Source organism: Helianthus annuus, chromosome 2 (assembly GCF_002127325.2).
Source record: "Helianthus annuus cultivar XRQ/B chromosome 2, HanXRQr2.0-SUNRISE, whole genome shotgun sequence".
NCBI classification, from domain to species: domain Eukaryota; kingdom Viridiplantae; phylum Streptophyta; class Magnoliopsida; order Asterales; family Asteraceae; genus Helianthus; species Helianthus annuus.
This window is the reverse complement of record NC_035434.2, coordinates 106,533,375-106,555,572: the sequence shown is the minus strand read 5'-3', so window position 1 is coordinate 106,555,572 and position 22,198 is coordinate 106,533,375. Positions and strand designations below refer to the sequence as shown.

The 22,198-nt window shown below is 41.4% G+C and overlaps 1 protein-coding gene across 1 annotated transcript in view; it reads left to right on the top strand.

The window, feature by feature from the left end:
- The window catches only part of LOC110893890, an 80,440-nt gene that overhangs the window by 750 nt on the left and 57,492 nt on the right, over positions 1–22,198 (top strand). The window lies entirely within an intron of this gene.

Sequence of the window (22,198 nt, the reverse complement as noted above, 5' to 3'; positions counted from 1 at the left end):
TCTAAGTGCTCGCTTCATTCTAAGAAACGAAGTGACTATTTGAGTAATCACTTTGATTCTTTGGTTAGATAACTAAGGAAACCGTTATCTGTCAAAGTTGTTCTTGGTAAACCTCTTGTACTCAATTCTGTTATTCGCGACTGTCAATTTAAACTTTGATAATCACCTTTTTCCTTTGACCTCACATCGATGCAACTTGGGAGTTTCGACAATATCATAGGGATGGTTGGTTAGCAGAACATCGTGCTGAGGTAGTTTGTTTTGATAAGATTGTCCGTATTCCTCTTTCATCTGGCGATGCTCTGAAAATTCATGGCGAGAAACCATCTTTGGTTTGAAATTTATGCCTTGTGCAAAAACCCAATGTTATTTACGAAAAGGATATGTTGCCTTTATGACACATGTCACAGAGGAAAAAGGAAAGAACAAGAGTATTCAGGATATTCCGATTGCTCGGGATTATCCAGAGGTGTTTCCTGATGAACTGCCTAGTTTGCCTCCAGTTCGTCAATTCGAGTTTTATATTGACCTTGTACCCAATGCCAACCCGTTTGCGAAAGCACCTTATCTTCTTGCACCATCTGAGATGCAAGAGTTATCGAAACAGCTTCAAGAGTTATCTGATAAAGGATTCATCCGTCCGAGTTATTCACCTTGGGGAGCTCCTCTCTTTGTGAAAAAGAAAGATGGATCTTTTCGAATGTGTATCGATTATCATGAGCTTAATAAGCTTACCATCAAGAATCGATATCCCCTACCTCGAATTGATGATCTCTTTGATCAGCTACAAAGTGCTACCTGTTTTTTTTCCAAGATCGACCTGCGTTCTGGGTATCATCAACTTCGTGTATTCGAAGAAGATATTCCCAAAACTGCCTTCCGCACGAGATATGGACACTACGAGTTCACTGTCATACCTTTTGGTCTGACGAATGCTCTAGCCATCTTCATGGACTTAATGAATAGGGTCTGTAAACCTTATTTAGACAAGTTCATCATTGTATTCATCGACGATATTCTTATTTATTCAAAGTCTCGAGCCGATCACGAGCAACACCTTTGTTTGACTCTCGAACTCCTAAAGAAGGAACAACTTTTTGCTAAATTCTCCAAGTGTGAATTCTGGCTTAAGAAGTTCAGTTCTTGGGACATATAGTCAATGAGCAAGGTATTCATGTGGATCCATCCAAAATAGCAGCTATTAAGGATTGGAATACACCTACGACACCCACAGAAGTTCGTTCTTTTCTCGGACTTGCTGGGTATTACCGTCGTTTCATTGCGAACTTCTCTAAGATTGCGGTTCCACTCACTGCTTTGACTCAGAAGAATAAGCCTTTTGAGTGGAGACCCTAGCAAGATGAAGCGTTCTAAACGCTGAACCAGAAGCTGTGTGATGCTCGTGTTCTATCTTTACCCGAAGGAAGCGATGATTTCATTGTCTATTGCGATGCGTCCAACTTAGGCCTTGGTTGTGTTCTCATGCAACGAGGCAAAGTCATTGCGTATGCGTCTAGACAATTGAAAAGTCATGAGAAGAACTATACAACTCATGATCTTGAGTTAGGTGCTGTAGTTTTTGCTCTCAAAATATGGAGACACTATCTTATGGCACGAAGTGTGTGGTTTTCACAGACCACAAAAGTCTTCAGCATATTCTCAATCAAAAGGAGCTGAACATGAGGCAACGATAGTGGGTTGAACTCTTGAACGATTACAATTGCGTGATTCGCTACCTTCCTGGTAAGGCGAATACCGTAGCCGATACACTTAGTCGAAAGGAGTGAGTCAAGCTTCACTCTGTTCAAACTCTATTTGATATTTAATCTTTTGCCCTTCAAGCACAATGATCATGTGTAAACGAAGGCTTTTTGAAATATGAGCTACCACTTCAATTTGAGCTTAAACTCGAAACGAAAAGGACGATGGGTTGCTCTATTTAAAGAAATCCTTGTGGTTGATTTACCGCCCAAATCGGAGCCCTGATTAGATTCTTTGTACACCTTAATATGTACATTACAACTCAATAAGGACAAACCGAATTCCGATTAAGATCTTCCTATCATTCATAGTTAGATTCTTGAAAATATTTAAAGTGCCAAATGTAATCCACGGATTGGATTCCTAGTATGCTTTAAATACCCGTGTCCGAAGATAACAAATTAATGGTCAAATTAAACAATTATGCGATTTCGTGATTATGTGTTTATGTGTTCTCCTTTATGTTTTTGTGTTATCCGATTTTCGTTATCCAAATCCTCATAGAATCTTCCATATCTTCATATGAGAGATTCATAGTAGAATATCCAAAGGTACTACCTTAAATCTTTAATGGGTTTCTACGTGGTAGTTAAGACCCTTGGATTATATAAGTACCATTTCATAATTCGAAAAAGACCCCTTGAGTGGTCTAGTAAAAAGATTAATTCAAATCTGGTTAGGAATGACATGTGATGATATAGGTGGAAAGACTCCTTGGTGGTCTGTTTTAAAAGATCATTTATTGATCTAAAAGACTCTATGGTGGTCTAGTCACACTCATCACAGGTTCGTTCATTTGGTTTTTCCCTACACATTATTAAATACACTATGTGGACTATGCAAGGAATTATGTAATTATGGACGCGTACATAATTATGAAATTCAGTGCACGGAAACCACAGTAAGATTTATCATGTGTAAGAACCAATAGTGGCAACAATAACGGAACGTGAACAATGTAATGGAGGTACGGTGGACGCACCAATGGCGTTTCATATACTTGTATATAAGTGTCCCTCTTACATGGCAATCATAATGTTATTAAAGTTACTAGAAGTTCAGAACCCTAACCAGTGCTGTCTTATCTTTTCGACTTCATGTTTCGAGCTCTCACAAGTTTCCTCTGGTTAAATTTCGGGACGAAATTTTCTGAAGTAGGGGAGACTGTGACATCTGTGTCTCCACGGCCATGAAACAAATACCAAATCAATGAAATATTGTATTTCATACTTGGGATTTGTATAAATATGTGTATCATTTGCACATATCAATTCTCATTCGATTTCAAGCTCTAAATCGCTTTCTGGAAAGTTATACGCGAACTGATGCGTAAACGTAATTAGTTTAATGCTAAAAACACTCCGGAATAGTGACATAGGCTTAACATACCTTAAATAACCTTTACATAACTTAGAAATAAGTTTCGGAAAGTTTGGTGTGTCGAAATCAAGTTTATTCGCTCACATGGACTAATTTCGACAAACTGCGAAAGTATGCCAATTTGTATAGTAACGAACATTCCGGAACTTGATCATAAGTTAAACATACCCTAAATATCCTTTACATAGCTTAGAAATAGGCTTTGAAGGGTTCGGTATGCTAAAATAAACTTTATTGATCAATAGGGACTAAAAGCGTCAAAAAGTGCACAAGTTTGCATTTTCGCGCATATCTTACGTTCTGAATATATCCGGACACCAAAAAATTTATTAATCATTAAAATATTTTATTTTAGTGGTTGGCATGATAAAATTCCACTCGGCGCTCAATTTGGATCGTTTTCGCGTTCGTTACGACTTCCGTCGTAATTAACCGAACAACGCGATCGTATGATCAAACGAACCGACATCCGAGATATTTTTGAGCATGTTTTGAGTTCCCAATACTTTAACTTCATTTTGAAGCCTTGAAATGGGGTTAACGGGGCTTAAAAGTGCCAAAAATGCAACAAAATGCAAGTTTTGGGCTGCAGGGACCAAAACTGCCAATCTATCAAAGTTTTAGGCCTGGGGCGTAAACCCAAGCCTTATTCTTACGCGGCCCGCGTCAGTGTCACAGTACAGAAACATTGAATTTGGTCATTCAGCTCGTTTTTGCTGGTTTTGATCAGTGGATTTCAATGCTAGGGGCTGGTTTGTGTGTTCTCCAAGTCCCCCAATCCTTCCTTGACACTTGTATGGCTTGGACCATTCCCTCTTCTCCAAGAAATGATCCTAACGGTTTTGCGAAAACTATATAAAGCCAGGTCTCCATTCCATTTTCTGCACATTTGGTCTGAGATTTCTCTAAGTGGTTGTGATATTTCACTACCTACCTGAGAATACTTGGAACCAAATCTATTTGGACCCTTTGTAAGTCCTCTTTCATTCTTTTATTGCTTTCGTAGCTTGAAAGTCAAACATTGTTTGACTTTCAGCTTTGACCATGAGATGGTCAACGAGAAGTTCGTTTGAACTTCGCAACGTGAGCGTAATCACGATGGTTATAGTCCTTAGTGACTATACCTACTGATTATCACGTTGACTAGGCATAGTGACGAGTCGTAGTTTCGGTCAAAATGCGCATTAAGCGTATTTTGCAACCAAACTACTCTTGGTATCAAAACACTTTGTTTTGATATCAAAACCTGTTTTCTAACTTAGTTAAGCATGTTTTAACATGCTTACTCGTCACTTTTAGTTTAGTGCTTGTTTAGAGTCGTAAGTCAAGCGGTCTAAACCACCGCTTAGACTTTCGAACTTGACCCGTTTGGTCGATCATTAGGATCCGACCAAGCACGTTTAGTGACCATAGTTGCATAGGGAATAACCTTCCGAGGTTATACCTTATGGTCACCTAGTTTAAGTAGTTGTATGATAGGTAGTTTATATGCCTTAGGTAAATTACCAAAACGCCCTTTTCATGCATAATTGGATTTTAAGCATATGTAACCTAAACTTTTGTCACTTAAATGATTATACAACATATTTAAACATGTTTAGGCATATAATACTTATCATAGGACTAGTTAGACGTCTCGAACGCGTGTTTGCGCGAACGACGCGTTAAAGTAGTGTAAGCTACCTTAATGGGTCGTAACGGGTCAAAAGCACTTAGGTTAGGTTTCAATTTAGAATGTGTCACACCCCCAAAATCCACATGCGGAGTACCACCGCTTGGAGGCGTGACTGACCAGGATCCAGCCACCAATTATACTGAGCAATTTAATCAATAACATAAGTAATACTCACCAACCACAAGGTTAGCAAATATCATAGTCAAAGTTCAAACGTTTTAAGTTCAAGTAGTAGTTCAGATATGTAGCGGAAGCATAGACAAAATAGTTTAAAACAAGGTTCTTAGTTCAAGTTTGTTTAGAACCCAACACACGGGTTAGACGGCCACTACACATCCGCAAGCTGCAAGCTCCTGAATCTCTGGGTACCTGCAAAGCATGCAGTAGGGTATCAACATAATGTTGGCGAGTCCACGAGGTGTCAAGTTTTAGTTTTCGAAAACGTAAGTTGTTTAGATAAAGCATTTATAATCACGTTATGGGGAGCTACCCCATCTGTAAGCTCACTAAACTGTAGATACCGAAACTGTTGACGAAAAGTTGTTGTGCCCCGAGTCAATGTCTATCGTCATTGACCAAGATGCAAGGTCTACTAGTTCACGCCCGATCCCCCAGTCACGGTGTGAGGTTGTCAAACCTAATAGCGCTATCAACTAATAACCCGTTCGCCCCCGGCGATTAATCGGTACTGTAAGCAGTGACTTAATGTGATAGAGTTTCGTTTAGCTTGGCTAGTTGTGATTTATAAATAATATCCAAACGTATCTCCCCCGGAGATAGTAATTTAAAAGTACCCATTCGTATTTCCCCCGGAAATAATAGTTCAAAAGTATTTTTCCCAAAGTTGGCAGTTTGTCCGTGTCCCTCCCTGGGACGCATGCTTTTAGTGTGTGAACTCACCTTGGGTTGCTCGGCAGATTAGGTTACTTGGTCAAGCACGCTGGTCACCACGTCCTAGCATGGTTACCAATACATGTCAGGTTTGGGTGCAGAGATGTCACGCATAATCCTACACATATCTAACACATAGTATGCACACAGTTATCTGTTGAGTTATTGGGCCGGCACTAGCAATTGCACAGTCAAACAGTAACGTTTAACACATAGTTCAGTCAACAGGCAGCCCAAACCAAAACACATTGTGGCCCAATAACTAAGGTAAGCAGCCCAGTCGAGATAAGGTGGTCTCGACTCGAGAACATGCGGTCTCGAGTCGCAATCGGGAGGTCTCGAGTTGTAATGGATGGTCTCGAGTGGTGCAGGCATGACTCGCAACCCTAGAGGTCTCGAGTCCCGTCTCGAGTCCCTGAAGTCTATTGTGAGTTGCTTGGTCTAGGTCTCGAGTCGCAATCACTGCGGTCTCGAGTTGTCACTATCTGTTTTCGAGTCAAAACCAGTGGTCTCGACTCGTTTGCCTGCTGATTCTGATGCACCTGCGAGACTTGTACTAACCAATAGAATTCCATTGTTGTGATTTGGTGTACTATCCAATGAAAACACACAAACATGTTTCCTTGTCTAATTCTCAACCAAAACGGATCAAAACAAGCATTTTCAAATATTCATAACATATTCATAACATGTTCATAACATATTCATATGGTTCATCTTTTATGGTTTTTCATAATCATTAAACAATATGGATGTTAAATTTCCTAGATCAAACATACATTTTACCCAAAACCGGAACATGTTATACAACATTTGTCCTATAATTTCTAACATGAATCGGATAGCAAAAATCATCCTAAGCTATAAATCATTTACCATCCAAACATCTTAGCAAAACATTATCATACAATAGTTCACACACATTATTCATCATTTAACCATTACAAACTCACTAATTATACAAACTCATGCAAAAGACCTCTAAACTAGTCATGTTTCTGATTCATTAAGCACACGTAACTCTTAACACACATTAAAACACTAACCGGTTGTGAAGAGGCACCGAGTCAAGGAATAAAGTGAGGAATGAAGTGTCCGAGTGATGATGATGAGCTTGACCGAGGCTCCTTGTTGTCGCCGATTGAATCCGAGAGAGAGAGGGAGGTGAGCTTGATTGTTAGGGTTTTAGTGAGAGAGAATGAAGGAGTGTGTGTGTGGAAGTGAGTGTGGGAGAATGATGGAAATGAGGAATGGTTGGCTTGGGCATGGGTTTTATACTCGGTTTGGGTGGTGCACCCTACAAGGGTTCCGAGTGGGCTCAAAGGGGTTTGCAGCCCCAACCGGCCCAACTATTTACTGTTCACTCGAGACCGAGCGGTCTCGAGTCGGGTCCTTGTGTTGTTGGGCTGGGTAGGTAGGTTGGCAGCCCATAGTGTGCAAGGGAGGGGTCTCGGCTCACTAGTATTTATACACACACACACACACACATATATATATATATATATATATATATATATATATATATATATATATATTACATACACGTTGTCAATAACACATAACATATCAAGATAATTCACATCTTTCATTTAATAATTCATACGTACACATTGCTAATACAAGAGGGTTGCTTGGGAAAACCTAGAGTGTCACATTATCCCCAAGTTTTAAGAACTTTCGTCCCGAAAGTTAAGGCAGCCACTGTCAAGCTAGTATGTGTGAGAGTGTTTCAACGGGGTGTCACATCATCCCCCCGCTAGTTTGGAATTTCGTCCCGAAATTCGGTTGTAGCTTCAGTGCTGGGGGTTTCGTTTGGGAACAACCGGGGATACTTGCACTTCATCTGGTCTTCCCTCTCCCAGGTAAACTCTAGGCCACGTCGCGAGTTCCAACGAACTCGCACGAGAGGTATCTGGCTACGTTTGAGGGTTTTGATCTCTCGATCTGTGATCTCAATCGGTTCCTCAGTAAAGTGTAGCTGTTCGTCAATAGTGAGTTCCTTGAAGGGGATTATGAGTGTTTCATCTGACAGACACTTCTTCAGATTAGACACGTGGAAGACGTTGTGCACCGCACTCAGCTCTTCAGGTAGATTCAATCTATACGCAACCTTACCGATTTTCACGGTAATTTCGAATGGTCCAACATATCGTGGATTAAGCTTGCCCCGTTTACCAAAACGAACCACACCCTTCCAAGGTGAGACTTTAAGTAGAACCCGGTCCCCGACCTGGAATTCTAGCGGTTTCCTACGCTTATCAGCGTAGCTTTTCTGACGGTCACGAGCTGCCGCCATGTGTTGTCTGATCTGGGCAATCTTCTCCGTTGTGTCTACCACCAGTTCTGGGCCTGTGACCTCGCTGTCACCAACTTCCGCCCAGCAAAGAGGTGATCGGCATTTACAACCGTACAATGCCTCGAAGGGTGCTGCATGAATGCTGGTGTGGTAGTTGTTATTGTAGGAGAATTCCACTAGTGGTAGATGCTTCTCCCAATTCTTGCCAAAATCGATCACACATGCTCTAAGCATGTCTTCCAGGGTTTGGATGGTGCGTTCAGACTGCCCATCCGTTTATGGGTGATAAGCGGTGCTCATGTCCAAACGTGAGCCAAAGGATTTGTGCATAGCTTGCCACAACTCGGAAGTAAATTGTGCGTCTCGATCGGAAATAATGGAAGTTGGCACCCCGTGCCTCGAAACCACTTCCTTTAAGTAAACCTCTGCCAAGGTAGAAAACTTGTCTGTTTCCTTAATAGCCAAAAAGTGTGCAGACTTGGTCAATCAATCTACTATCACCCAAATAGTGTCATTCCTGCGTTGGGATCTAGGTAGGCCAGTGACGAAATCCATGGAAATTTGCTCCCATTTCCATTTCGGGATTTCTGGTTGTTGGAGTAGGCCCGCTGGTTTCTGATACTCAGTCTTGACTCTTGCGCAAGTCAAACATTTGCTGACATAGGTTGCTATGTGGGCTTTCATGCCAGGCCACCAATACGTGGTCCTTAAGTCGTGGTACATCTTATCCGAACCAGGATGTACTGAATAACGGGACTTATGGGCTTCGTCCATCACAAGTTCACGTAGATCTCCATAGAGTGGAACCCAAATGCGTCCTGTCACATAGTAAGTGCCATCTTCTTTTTGTTCTAATCGCTGCCTCGATCCTCGCAGGGACTCAGCTCTGATGTTCTCTGGTTTTAGTGCTTCAACCTGAGCATTTCGAATCTGAGTAGGGAGGTTAGACTGGATGGTAAGTTGTAGCGCTCGCACGCGCTTGGGTGTAGTGTCTTTTCGGCTGAGGGCGTCTGCCACGACATTCGCCTTGCCCGGATGGTACTTGATTGTGCATTTATAATCGTTCAAGAGTTCGACCCATCGACGTTGTGGCATGTTTAATTCCTTTTGCTTGAAGATATGCTCGAGACTCATGTGATCAGTGTAAATAGTGCACTTGGTACCGTACAGGTAATGTCTCCATATCTTAAGAGCAAAAACCACTGCTCCCAGTTTCAAGTCGTGCGTAGTGTAGTTCCTTTCGTGAGTCTTAAGTTGTCGAGAGGCGTAGGCAATAACTTTCTCGCGTTGCATTAACACGCAACCGAGCCCATGAATAGACGCATCGCAGTAAACCACAAAGTCGTCGGTACCTTCAGGTAACGAGAGAATAGGAGCACCACAGAGGTTATCCTTTAGCTTCTGGAATGCGGATTCCTGAGCTTCATTCCATTTGTAAGCAATACCCTTCTGGGTGAGAGTCGTGAGGGGCTGAGCAATCTTCGAAAATCCCTTGATAAATCTACGATAGTATCCTGCCAATCCCAAGAATTGTCGAACTTCGGTCGGAGTCTTAGGTGTAGGCCAGTTCTTTACAGAGTCGATCTTAGCTGGGTCGACGTGAATTCCGTCCTTATTGACCACGTGCCCAAGGAAATGAACTTCTCGAAGCCAGAAGTCACATTTCGAGAACTTGGCGTACAGTTGCTCATTGCGAAGGAGTTCGAGGATAAGGCGTAGGTGCTGTTCATGCTCTTCTTGACTTTTTGAGAAGATCAGAATGTCGTCGATAAACACAATTACGAATTTGTCGAGGTAAGGCTTGCACACTCGGTTCATGAGATCCATGAAAACCGCAGGCGCGTTAGTCATTCCAAAGGGCATGACAAGGAATTCGTAATGACCATAACGAGTTCTGAATGCAGTTTTGGAGATGGCTTCATTACGGACTCTTAGCTGATGATAGCCTGATCGTAGGTCAATCTTAGAGTAGTAGCTCGATCCTTGCAACTGATCGAATAGGTCGTCAATACGTGGGAGAGGGTAGCGATTCTTGATGGTAACTTTGTTCAGCTCACGATAGTCAATGCACATTCGGAATGTGCCATCCTTCTTGTTAACAAAGAGTACTGGTGCTCCCCAGGGTGACGAACTAGGACGGATAAACCCTTTATCCAATAGTTCATGTAGTTGCGTAGAGAGCTCCTTCAGTTCTGCGGGGGCTAGCCGATAAGGCGCACGAGCTATAGGTGCTGCTCCGGGGGCTAGCTCGATTTGGAATTCGACCTGATGGTGGGGAGGGAGTCCAGGTAGTTCTTCAGGGAACACCTCGGGGTAGTCGCGTACCACTGGAAAATCTTCAATCCTCTTTTCCTTTTCCTGTGTGTTGGTGACAAGTGCTAAGATAACGGTGTGCCCCTTTCGTAAACATTTCTGGGCCTTTAAGAACGAGATGATGCCTGTGACTTCTCCGCCTTTGTCACCTTGTACGATGAGGGGTTTTCCAGAACGGCGGGGGATGCGAACCATTTTCTCTTGACAGAGGATTTCCGCGCGATGTTTGGATAACCAATCCATACCGATGCCGACGTCGAAGCTTCCAAGAACGATAGGGAGAAGATCGATGATATAGGTCTGACCAGACAGTACTAGTTTGCAGTCGTTGATAACATGTGAGGCCTCGATGTTTCTACCATTAGCTAACTCGACAATATGTTTAGAACTTAGCAACGAAGGCGGGTTCTTAAGCTTCTTACTAATGCGTAGGGACACATAACTAGCATTGGCTCCAGAATCAAATAATACAGAAACATAACGATCATCGAGTAGGAACTTACCCGCCACGACGTTGGGGTCATTCCTCGCTTCTCCAGCTCCAATCACAAAAGCTCTTCCTCTTGCACCATTCCCAGCATTGTTGTTGTTTTGATCGTTGTTTCCAGCTCCCTGATTGTTGTTGCGGTTCTAGTTCAGTTCAGGGCAATTCTTCTTAATGTGCCCCTCAGCTCCACACTGGAAACAACCCTTGACGTTCCCATGATGTTGCTGCTGCTGCTGGTTCTGCCCTGCGGGACGTGGACTCCTACAGTCCTTGGCCTCATGCCCCATCCTGTTACATCGCTGACACTGACTTTTCCCACAAGGCCTGCTGTGGTGTCGGTTGCACTTGTTGCACTTGGGGTGGTTTCCGTGATAGCCACCCTGTTGTTGGGGGGCCTTGTTGTTGTCAGTTTTCCTTTGCTGGGTTGGGGCCTGAGTGGGGTTAGCATCCTTGCCTTGATTTCCTTCCCACTTACGCTTGTTGTCACTAGGAGCTCCAGCAGTAGCACTGATCCTTTTGGGCAGCTTGCCCTGTTCCACCGCCTGATCAGTGAGTTTGTGAGCAAGACGGACGACTGGCTGAATGGTATTGAGGTTGGCTGCGGTCACATGGCTTCGGATTTCTGGAGCCACACCCTTGATGTACAATTCGATTCTTCGATACGTAGGTCGAGACATGTTTGGGCAAAGAGCAGCATAGTCGTTGGACTGTTTGGTGTATGCCTCGATCTCTGATCCAACCATCTTGAGCTCAAAGTACTCGTTTTCAAGCTTGTGGATGTCATCCCTGTGACAATACTCTTCCTTAATCATGTCCTTGAAATCTTCCCACGCAGTAGCATTAGCAGTTTCCAAACCAAACATCTGAATTTGCGCCTTCCACCAGGAAAGCGCGTTTCCTTCGAGCGTACCAGTAGCAAACTTCACCCAATTCGCAGGGGGACACTCACAGACAGCAAAGACGGCTTCGACTTTCTCAATCCAGTGCAAAAGACCTATGGCACCCTTAGTGCCATTGAAAGGGAGAGGCTTGCAATCCATGAAAGTTTTGAAAGTACACACATGTGGTTGCGCAGGTGCATGCTGACCTGTTGTGAGAAGCGAAGCGAGTAGGTTTAGGAGTGAAAAGACGATGCGGCGGTAGGATTCTAAACATCCTAAAATAATGAGTTTACCTCAAGGGTGAGCTGCGAAAGCTGCAGCCACCGTGTTAAGTAGGTTAGTGAATTGAGCCTGCGTCATGTTAATGTTTCCTCTTCCACGTCCACTCATTGTCTTCATAATCAGAAAACATAGTATGAGTGTGATGTCGTAATGTAGCGAGAATGAGATAGAAGAGGGAGGTGTATCTATCTAACTAGGCACACTAGTACGTATAGCAGAACAGAAAGCATAAAGCAAGCAAGCAAATAAACACTAGTCCGAGCTATGAGGTCTAATGTGTTGAGTCTTGCACTTGGAGTGTAGTGTCGTCACGAGTCACGGGTTATAGTCTGGTTTTTCTCAAAAAGATTTCCCCTTTTTTAAAACCAAGTTCACTATAACCAATGGCTCTGATACCAATCTGTCACACCCCCAAAATCCACATGCGGAGTACCATCGCTTGGAGGCGTGACTGACCAGGATCCAGCCACCAATTATACTGAGCAATTTAATCAATAGCATAAGTAATACTCACCAACCACAAGGTTAGCAAATATCATAGTCAAAGTTCAAAAGTTTTAAGTTCAAGTAGTACTTCAGATAAGTAGCGGAAGCATAGACAAAATAGTTTAAAACAAGGTTCTTAGTTCAAGTTTGTTTAGAACCCAACACACGGGTTAGACGACCACTACACATCCGCAAGCTACAAGCTCCTGAATCACTGGGTACCTGCAAAGCATGCAGTAGGGTATCAACATAATGTTGGCGAGTCCACGAGGTGTCAAGTTTTAGTTTTCGAAAACGTAAGTTGTTTAGATAAAGCATTTATAATCACGTTATGGGGAGCTACCCCATCTGTAAGCTCACTAAACTGTAGATACCGAAACTGTTGACGGAAAGTTGTTGTGCCCCGAGTCAATGTCTATCGTCATTGACCAAGATGCAAGGTCTACTAGTTCACGCCTGATCCCCCCGGTCACGGTGTGTGGTTGTCAAACCTAATAGCGCTATCAACTAATAACCCGTTCGCCCCCGGCGATTAATCGGTACTGTAAGCAGGGACTTAATGTGATAGAGTTTCGTTTAGCTTGGCTAGTTGTGATTTATAAATAATATCCAAACGTATCTCCCCCGGAGATAGTAATTTAAAAGTACCCATTCGTATTTCCCCCGGAAATAATAGTTCAAAAGTATTTTTCCCAAAGTTGGCAGTTTGTCCGTGTCCCTCCCTGGGACGCATGCTTTTAGTGTGTGAACTCACCTTGGGTTGCTCGGCAGATTAGGTTACTTGGTCAAGCACGCTGGTCACCACGTCCTAGCATGGTTACCAGTACAGGTCAGGTTTGGGTGCAGAGATGTCACATATAATCCTACACATATCTAACACATAGTATGCACACAGTTATCTGGTGAGTTATTGGGCCGGCACTAGCAATTGCACAGTCAAACAGTAACAGTTAACACATAGTTCAGTCAACAGGCAGCCCAAACCAAAACACATTGTGGCCCAATAACTAAGGTAAGCAGCCCAGTCGAGATAAGGTGGTCTCGACTCGAGAACATGCGGTCTCGAGTCGCAATCGGGAGGTCTTGAGTTGTAATGGATAGTCTCGAATGGTGCAGGCATGACTCGCAACCCCGGAGGTCTCGAGTCCCGTCTCGAGTCCTGGAAGTCTGTTGTGAGTTGCTTGGTCTAGGTCTCGAGTCGCAATCACTGCGGTCTCGAGTTTTCACTATGTGGTCTCGAGTCGAAACCAGTGGTCTCGACTCGTTTACCTGCTGATTCTGATGCACCTGCGAGACTTGTACTAACCAATAGAATTCCACTGTTGTGATTTGGTGTACTATGCAATGAAAACACACAAACATGTTTCCTTGTCTAATTCTCAACCAAAACGGATCAAAACAAGCATTTTCAAATATTCATAACATATTCATAACATGTTCATAACATATTCATATGGTTCATCTTTTATGGTTTTTCATAATCTTTCAACAATATGGATATTAAATTTCCTAGATCAAACATACATTTTACCCAAAACCGGAACATGTTATACAACATTTGTCCTATAATTTCTAACATGAATCGGATAGCAAAAATCATCCTAAGCTATAAATCATTTACCATCCAAACATCTTAGCAAAACATTATCATACAATAGTTCACACACATTATTCATCATTTAACCATTACAAACTCACTAATCATACAAAATTATGCAAAAGACCTCTAAACTAGTCATGTTTCTTATTCATTAAGCACACATAACTCTTAACACACATTAAAACACTAACCGGTTGTGAAGAGGCACCGAGTCAAGGAAGAAAGTGAGGAATGAAGTGTCCGAGTGATGATGATGAGCTTGACCGAGGCTCCTTGTTGTCGCCGATTGAATCCGAGAGAGAGAGGGAGGTGAGCTTGATTGTTAGGGTTTTAGTGAGAGAGAATGAAGGAGTGTGTGTGTGGGAGTGAGTGTGGGAGAATGATGGAAATGAGGAATGGTTGGCTTGGGCATGGGTTTTATACTCGGTTTGGGTGGTGCACCCTACAAGGGTTCCGAGTGGGCTCAAAGGGGTTTGCAGCCCCAACAGGCCCAACTATTTACTGTTCACTCGAGACCGAGCGGTCTCGAGTCGGGTCCTTGTGTTGTTGGGCTGGGTAGGTAGGTTGGCAGCCCATAGTGTGCAAGGGAGGGGTCTCGGCTCACTAGTATTTATACACGCATATATATATTACATACACGTTGTCAATAACACATAGCATATCAAGATTAATCACATCTTTCATTAATAATTCATACGTACACATTGCTAATACAAGAGGGTTGCTCGGGAAAACCTAGAGTGTCACAGAATGTAGGCTTGGTTAAACCATGTCATATGAGTTCCAATAACTCATTTGGTTTACAAGACCTCATCCTATCCGATCTTCCGACTTAGGTCCGGTTTATTTATATAGTTAGGTTGCCGATTGATTCCGTGCTCCCTCTAGCTTTGCTTGGTTGTTGTTCAAAGACCACTAAGCATTCTCAAGTGAGTACATAGTTCCCCTATTTTACTGTTTTCAATTGTTTTGGGGTGATTCATATGTGATAAATGTTTTCTAGGTTTTAACGATGGTTTCAAAAATAAATAATATGGTTTATACAAAATTTATAACGATTTGATAAAGTGAACAAACTTGTTGGTTGTATTTACATAACGAATAATATCCATTAATTTTGGCTAAACCGACCAGTATTAGGTTATGGTACCATAGGATCTGACAAATCCCGTTATCAGGCTGCACCCATGGTTATGTGTGGGTTAGGTGGGTAACGACCGAATCTGATGATTGTTAACTTACCCTTTGGTGGTTAGTTAATGCGAGATGATTGTTAACTTACCCTTTGGTGGTTAGTTAATGCGAGATTGGCGATAGGCGAGTCACGAAGGTTTGGATGTTATTAGCGAGACAATCAAAAGTAGTTTTCACAATTAAAACGAGAATGATTTAAACGACTGAAACGATTATGACGAATTACACGAATTGGATAAACGATTGGTTTTTGGTTAGTGTTTAGATAACGGGACGGGTGTAATGTGATGAAAGCATGGTGGATACGCCGTTGGTACTTCCTATATATAAGTGTTTTCATCGTATTACATACCGTGGCGTTATTTAGTTCACTTGGGTAAACGATTTTGAGACGATGTCACACAAACGAGGTTTTCGAAATAATATAAACCATACGAATTTTATTAACGAGAATTATTAATGAGTTTTTACGAGATGTTATACGATTTGGTTTATTAAAACAAATGTTTTGGGTTAAGAATCATGGCTACGAGATTTTATAAAATATAACCAACTTGATTTAAGTCGGTTAATTATGTCACAATACAATACTTTTCAAAACAAGGTTTTTAATTATGTATTGCAACATGTAAACTAGCCATGAATCTGACACTCTCAAAAACCTATGTACTCGACAACATTTCTTTGCTGACTTTGTTTTCACATATGTTTCAGGTGATGTTGATTGCTAGGATGCATACTCACATAGGACTGGACAAGGCCTTAGTGACTTAATAACAATAATAGACTCTGTTTAACTTGTTTGTTAGATTTCAAGACGATGTAAATGTTTAATGTTTAATAAAACGAAACTTCAAATTTCTGTGTGTTTTGAAACAATGATTCTGTTACAACACTCCCCGATGCTTCCGCCACGATTTGTTGTTTTATCGTGGTCGGGGTGTGACACTTAGGATGATGTTCGTGACACTAGGGCGGACCTGTGCCTTAGAGACTTAAAATGAAGATAGACTAAGTTTAATTTACGTGATGTACTTTTGTATCTTTTGTTTAAGACAATGAAACTCGTTCGTTTGATAACTAAAATGTAATTTTAATTACCATGGTTGTGAAACAATAATTCTGTAACAACACTCCCCGACGTTTCCGCCACGATTTGATGTTTTACGTGGTCGGGGTGTGACATATATGTTGCATTTTGTGCACATCAAATACCCCCACATTTGAATCTTTGCTTGTCCTCAAGCAAAACTCTTTATAATGTGGCTTTTGGGCTTGTCATAGAGTGTCGGGATTTCCAAGATTCTTTATTAAGTTTTATTTTTATTTATTTACAATCCTATTCGACATGATTTATTAAAAACGTTTCACAAGATAAATTACTTATTAGGGCATAACATGCTTTTTTTTATATTTCATTTATATACAAGTTCACATACCTCACGGGGGATCACTCAACACTCGGCCGAAGGTGTATTTTTTTAGTGAACTACTCGAGAGCGGCATGGAACTTACTCCTACCATAAGCTTGCCAAGCAATCAATCCTCCTCATTTTTAACTATATACCTTTCTAAATATCAAGAGGACTTTTTGGGTGAAGGGTTAGGCTTGGGCTAAAGGTGGGTGGTTGGGTTAGTGGTTAGTAAAAGGGCAAAAAGCATAAAAAGCATCGGTTTCTGAAAGACTTTTTATTTTTCGCAATTTATTTTATTTTGATGAACCATTTCAAACAAAGTTATTTTTTATGAACTTGTTTGTTTATTTGGTTTCATCATCAATATATATATTTTTTTAAAGTCATTAGAAAAACCGAGCTTTGTTACTAAAAGAAAGGGTTAAAATAGAAAGGTTTAGGTGGTTATAAAGGGTGTTTGTTTTTGGGTTAAGAAATGAAAAGGTTTAGGCTCAAAGGGGTTAACTAGGGGGATTTTTGGGTAGGTGGTAAAAATTGAAAAATAATGGTGTAGAAAGAAAAAGGGTTAGTCCTAATGCCTCCATCATATACTTACTCGGGTTTAAGTTGGTAAGGACCGGGGATGGGTTGTTGTGGCAAGTTCTAGAGTCGTAAGAACCGAACGGCTATTCACACAAGAAACGAAAAATGAGCATTTAGTGTAAAGATATGTATTTGAATACTCAATAAAGGCTCAAAACTCACTTTTGTGGGAATGGATTTTATGTGATCAAGTATATATAATCAAATTTTAACTAAGCTTGTCATGTCGTTTCATAATTTTCTTATGTTGGTTCTTTTTATCACGACGCTATCAGTTGTAAATTTGTAGAAATATAACCTTTTTAGAACTTGAAATTCCCAACTTAAACCTAGATAAGTAAAAAGAAAATGAAAATTTTGGAAAAAATTTGGGGTGATTAGCGGTTCCAATAGAGTTTTGTGTAAGGCTTGTTAATTAGGACTTGCAAGATTCAAAGTTTTAGCATCTCCCCCACACTTAAATTACACATTGTCCTCAATGTGTCCCAAAAATAAGTTTTTAGGTTTATTGAATGTATAAAAGGGTGTTAAAAGCAAAAATTTTACGTTACTGGCATTCTGGACACGTCCCTGTGGTGACGGGCACGGCCCCGTGTTCAGGTGCCAGTAACAAGATTTAGTAAAGAGAAACAGAAGTCTGGACACGGGGGCGTGTTCAGTGAACACGGCCCGTGTCCAGTTACCTGAACTGGGCGTTTTCTGCAGATTGTGCAGCACGAGGTCGTGTCGGGCGGAAACGGCCCTTGCTGAACTTGCTGTAACGAAGAAATTTATGTCGGATGGCCCTGTTTTCGTGCATGGGGTGATGTTTCTCGTTTCCCTTGTTATCCTTCACCATCCCGAGTGTGTTTTATTTATCATAACACCATCCAAACACTAAAACCATCATTTCATTAAAATCATAGAGAAATACATAACGTTCCTAGAAAATTAAAAACAAAGAAGAGAAATAAAAGTTAAAAGTCCTAAACTAGATAGGTCAAGTGATACATAAAATTATCATAAGGAGTTCTACTTTTTCATTAGGAACCAAAATCCCAGAAATAGTTTCCCGGTATTGAGAAGTGTTGTAGGACTCTTGGCCGAGGGTCATCTTCCTAGATGTTAAAGCCATTCTTCTATCTCTCTTGGGAGGAAGAAGGCGGCTTCGTTTTCCTCAACATCTTGCGGACGAGGGGAAACACCAACCGAGACCCCTTGTAATATGTCTCTTGGAGGTTCCGGGTGCATGGTGTACCACTCGGCTTGTATGATGACTTCAGGCACCACGTTCCATGCCCTTTGGGTTATTATAGGCACCAAAGGAGGAGAGGCGAGAATGTTCAACCTCCGGTGCAAGAGGTTGACCTCCCGGAGACACCCTTCCAGTCCCACAGTTAGGTGATTGATACGGTCGACCAACGCTTCTTCCACCCTTGTCATTTCGTCAATAGCCTCTCTTAAGGCGTAAACATAGTTTACAAGAGAGTCTTCCGCCGTTGATGACCTCCTCCCCTGTCGGTTGTTCCTTGAGTGCGATGAAGATGTTCCGCTTGTTCTGCTCGCCATTCTGGGAAAACAGACCGAAAAGAGCTCAATTTTCATGAAACAGTACCTCGGAAACGGCCCCGTGTTCAATGAACACGGCCCCATGTCTAGTTGTCTGCAGGTTTTTAAAGCAAGGAATCTTGGAGTTTTAAATTATTTTCTTAATTTGTAGGTAAACTTTTAAGCACAAATAATTTAAAACAAAGTGGTATAACTTATTTTAAGCAAGATTCCTTGAATAATGACCTTACAAACATCACAATAAAGGTTGGAATCATGAAGCTTCCAAGCTTTAATGGAGGTAGTAATTGGAAATTGAAGGAGAAGGCAATGAACAAAAGTGGAAAAGATAAGATGGTTTTTGAGAACCTTCTTTTAGAACATACCTAGGATAGTATGAGTGAAGATCCCAGGAATCTCTGTCTTTTGAAGTGGTCTAAATGAGCAGGAATCTTGCTGCATTTATAGAAAATGACAGCACGCTGGACACGGCCCCGTGTCGGATGGACACGGCCCCGTGTGCAGACAGAATCCTGACACATTTTTGTCTGTATTCTGATGAAATCAGAAGAGAATCTTTTGGTGGACACGGGGGCGTGTTGACCTGGGCACGACCCCGTGTCTGGAAGCTGTCTTATGGAGATTGTCTATTTTTAAGGAACTTATCCGGATCGGGCGGTTCCTTACTGGATGGAACAACCCCAAAGTGCCTAAGATACCTTAATTTCTCTAGATTAAGACGAGAACGCAAGAGGTTGTCTGTGAGGGTGATTCCTATGCTAAATGTAGGTGGACAAGTCCAACCCTATCCCGGGCTCTCGTTAAAGAAGGTGTATGCCGAATCGCTCAGGTCTATGTATGCATTGAATGAAGTCGATGGAGAGTCCTTCACGGCACAATCGGCACAGGGACGACTATCGTCCAGGTCTTCGCTAGAGTTTAAGGTAAGGTCGGGAACAACGAGGTTGTTTTCATTTGAATGCGACCCCAACAATTCTTCTTGGTAATTAACTTGAGATGAATTAAGGAAATCCATCTTAAGTTCTTTTAACCAATTAAGAACTAGATCTTCTAATTGAAATAGTTCGTCGAGGAGCATTTCTCCTAGAATATCTGGTTGGGCGCATTCAATGGAGAGATAGGGATTATTTTTACTTTCGCCCCTCTTAAGGCTACAGGAAAACGATGGGTCAATATAATGGGGCTTATAATTTAGAAAATAACATTCTAATTCTTTATGACGGCCACCACATAATTGACACCACATACCATAAGAGTGTCGAAAGTAAAAAGTATCACTATCACTCATGTTTTTGTCAGATTTTTGTCAGAAGTTACCAACCGTCGGGATCTTACGGTTCTGTTTTCAGTAGCTGAATCTTGGGCACGGGGGCATGTTCAGTGGGCACGGCCCCGTGTTCAGCGTACTATCTGACTTAAAACTGGATTGCCAGTTCCAATGATTGGGCACGAGGCATGTTCAGCGGGCACGACCCGTGCTGAGTTCTGCAGAAGTTGAAAAATTAAGAAAATCCTAAAAAATAAAAATAAAATAGAAAAAATGATTAGGCCGCTGATTCCTAACTTTCTTAAAATCCTTGTGTCCCTGGCAACGGCGCCAAAAACTTGATGCGTGTGAAGTGTGTTATATTTTAGGTGTATATTTTAAGCCCTTTTACATTTTTTAGCCAAGTTTTAAATTTATAAAACACGATATTTACTAACACTAAACACACATATGGGTAAGTGCACCCATCGTGGACGTAGTATAGTGTTGGTAAGATACCGAGGTCATCCAAGGACACAACAGCTTTTAGTACCGGTTTATCCTCAACGTCTAATCAAATCAAAAGTTCAGAAAAAGGTTTTTAAATTAGAAAAATAAAACTAACTAAAATACTGAAACTAAAAATAAAAATAAAAACAGATAGACAAGATGAATCACTTAGATCCGACTCGTGTATAGTGTAACCTTTGATTATTTTCGCACTTTTGCACTTGTTTAAGAAATTATCTTAGTTATTGTAGTAGGCCCCTCTTTTGAAGGTGACGTTACCCTCAACCCAGTAGTTTAATTCAGCAAGGATACAATCCTAAAGGGTCGGATTATTGAAAAATAATTAATTAAGTTATTAATGCATAATGTGGTAGGCCCCTCTTTTGAAGGCGACGTTACCCTCGGCTAAGTAGTCTGAGTCAGCAGGGATACAGTCCTAAGTAGCCGGGTTAAAGTTTTAATAGTAGTTTAACTTATGAGGGGATCAAAGATTTTGGACCCCTGCCATCCAATGCCGGTGGGTATTGAAGGAGGTCCTACTAAATTTGACCCAGGTCCTTTGTAGGATCTATACACTGAACAATGGCAAGACTCTTACCAAACCGTTCCCTTAACCCCCGACCAGGTAGCTAACATACCTCGATATAGACCGTGGAGATATGAATGGTGAAAATCTTTTATTTTATATAGACAGTAAAATAATGCCAAGACACCACGGACAAACGATAAGGAAGAATAACCTTCAACGTAAGAAACTAGTAATTAAAGTCACTAATACAAAACCAATTAAAAATTGCAAAAGATTAAAAATAAAAAGTCATTAACACTTGTCTTCACCAAGTGATGTAAGAGACTTAGGCAAACATGGCCTTTGATTGTCAAGAACTCTTACGATCAATCTTGGATCCCGAGACGACTCACACACTCTATGATGGACAATGGATGATGGTGGTGTGACAACCGGTAATTAACAGCTTCTAATTACGCGCAAAAAAAACATTAGGTCGATAATAAATAGTGTTTAAGACGTAAATTAAATTAATTATGCCTGTGGAGTGCCTAGGAACGGCTAACCTGCTTTACAGTGCGCGAACGGTGGTTTACGAAAAAACCTGCAGAACGTTAATCGACAACGAAATGAAACCGAACAAAATACTGACAACACCGACAAATATTAAATTTTTACGATACATTCTAGCTTCATAATTAAATTTTTACATCCGTAGTTAAAGCCGAATCGAAAAACGGATTTAAACGGCGAACGACGCTTTTTACGCGATTTAGCGCAACCTACGATCAAACGCGACAACGACGAATACCGACACGATTTTACATATTTTTAAATCAAAAATTTTAAATTTCTAACGTACGGAGAGTTCGGATTTTGGTTAACGGGTTCGTAGGAATATAACGGGCCACTAAAATACGGGAAGTGTGCTTGTGGGCCCTAGGCCCAAGCCCAAGCCCAAGCCCACAAGAAAACCCTAAGTATAAATTTGTAGTGTAACCTTATCTTTGAGATTAAAAACCTCAGACCAAACACGCACGCTTTCTCTGCTCCTTCTCTTTCAACTTTGAAAACCCTAAGTAACCCTCACCTTATCTTCTCCTCCTCTCCCACTCGATTACATTACAGACAACATCCAAAACC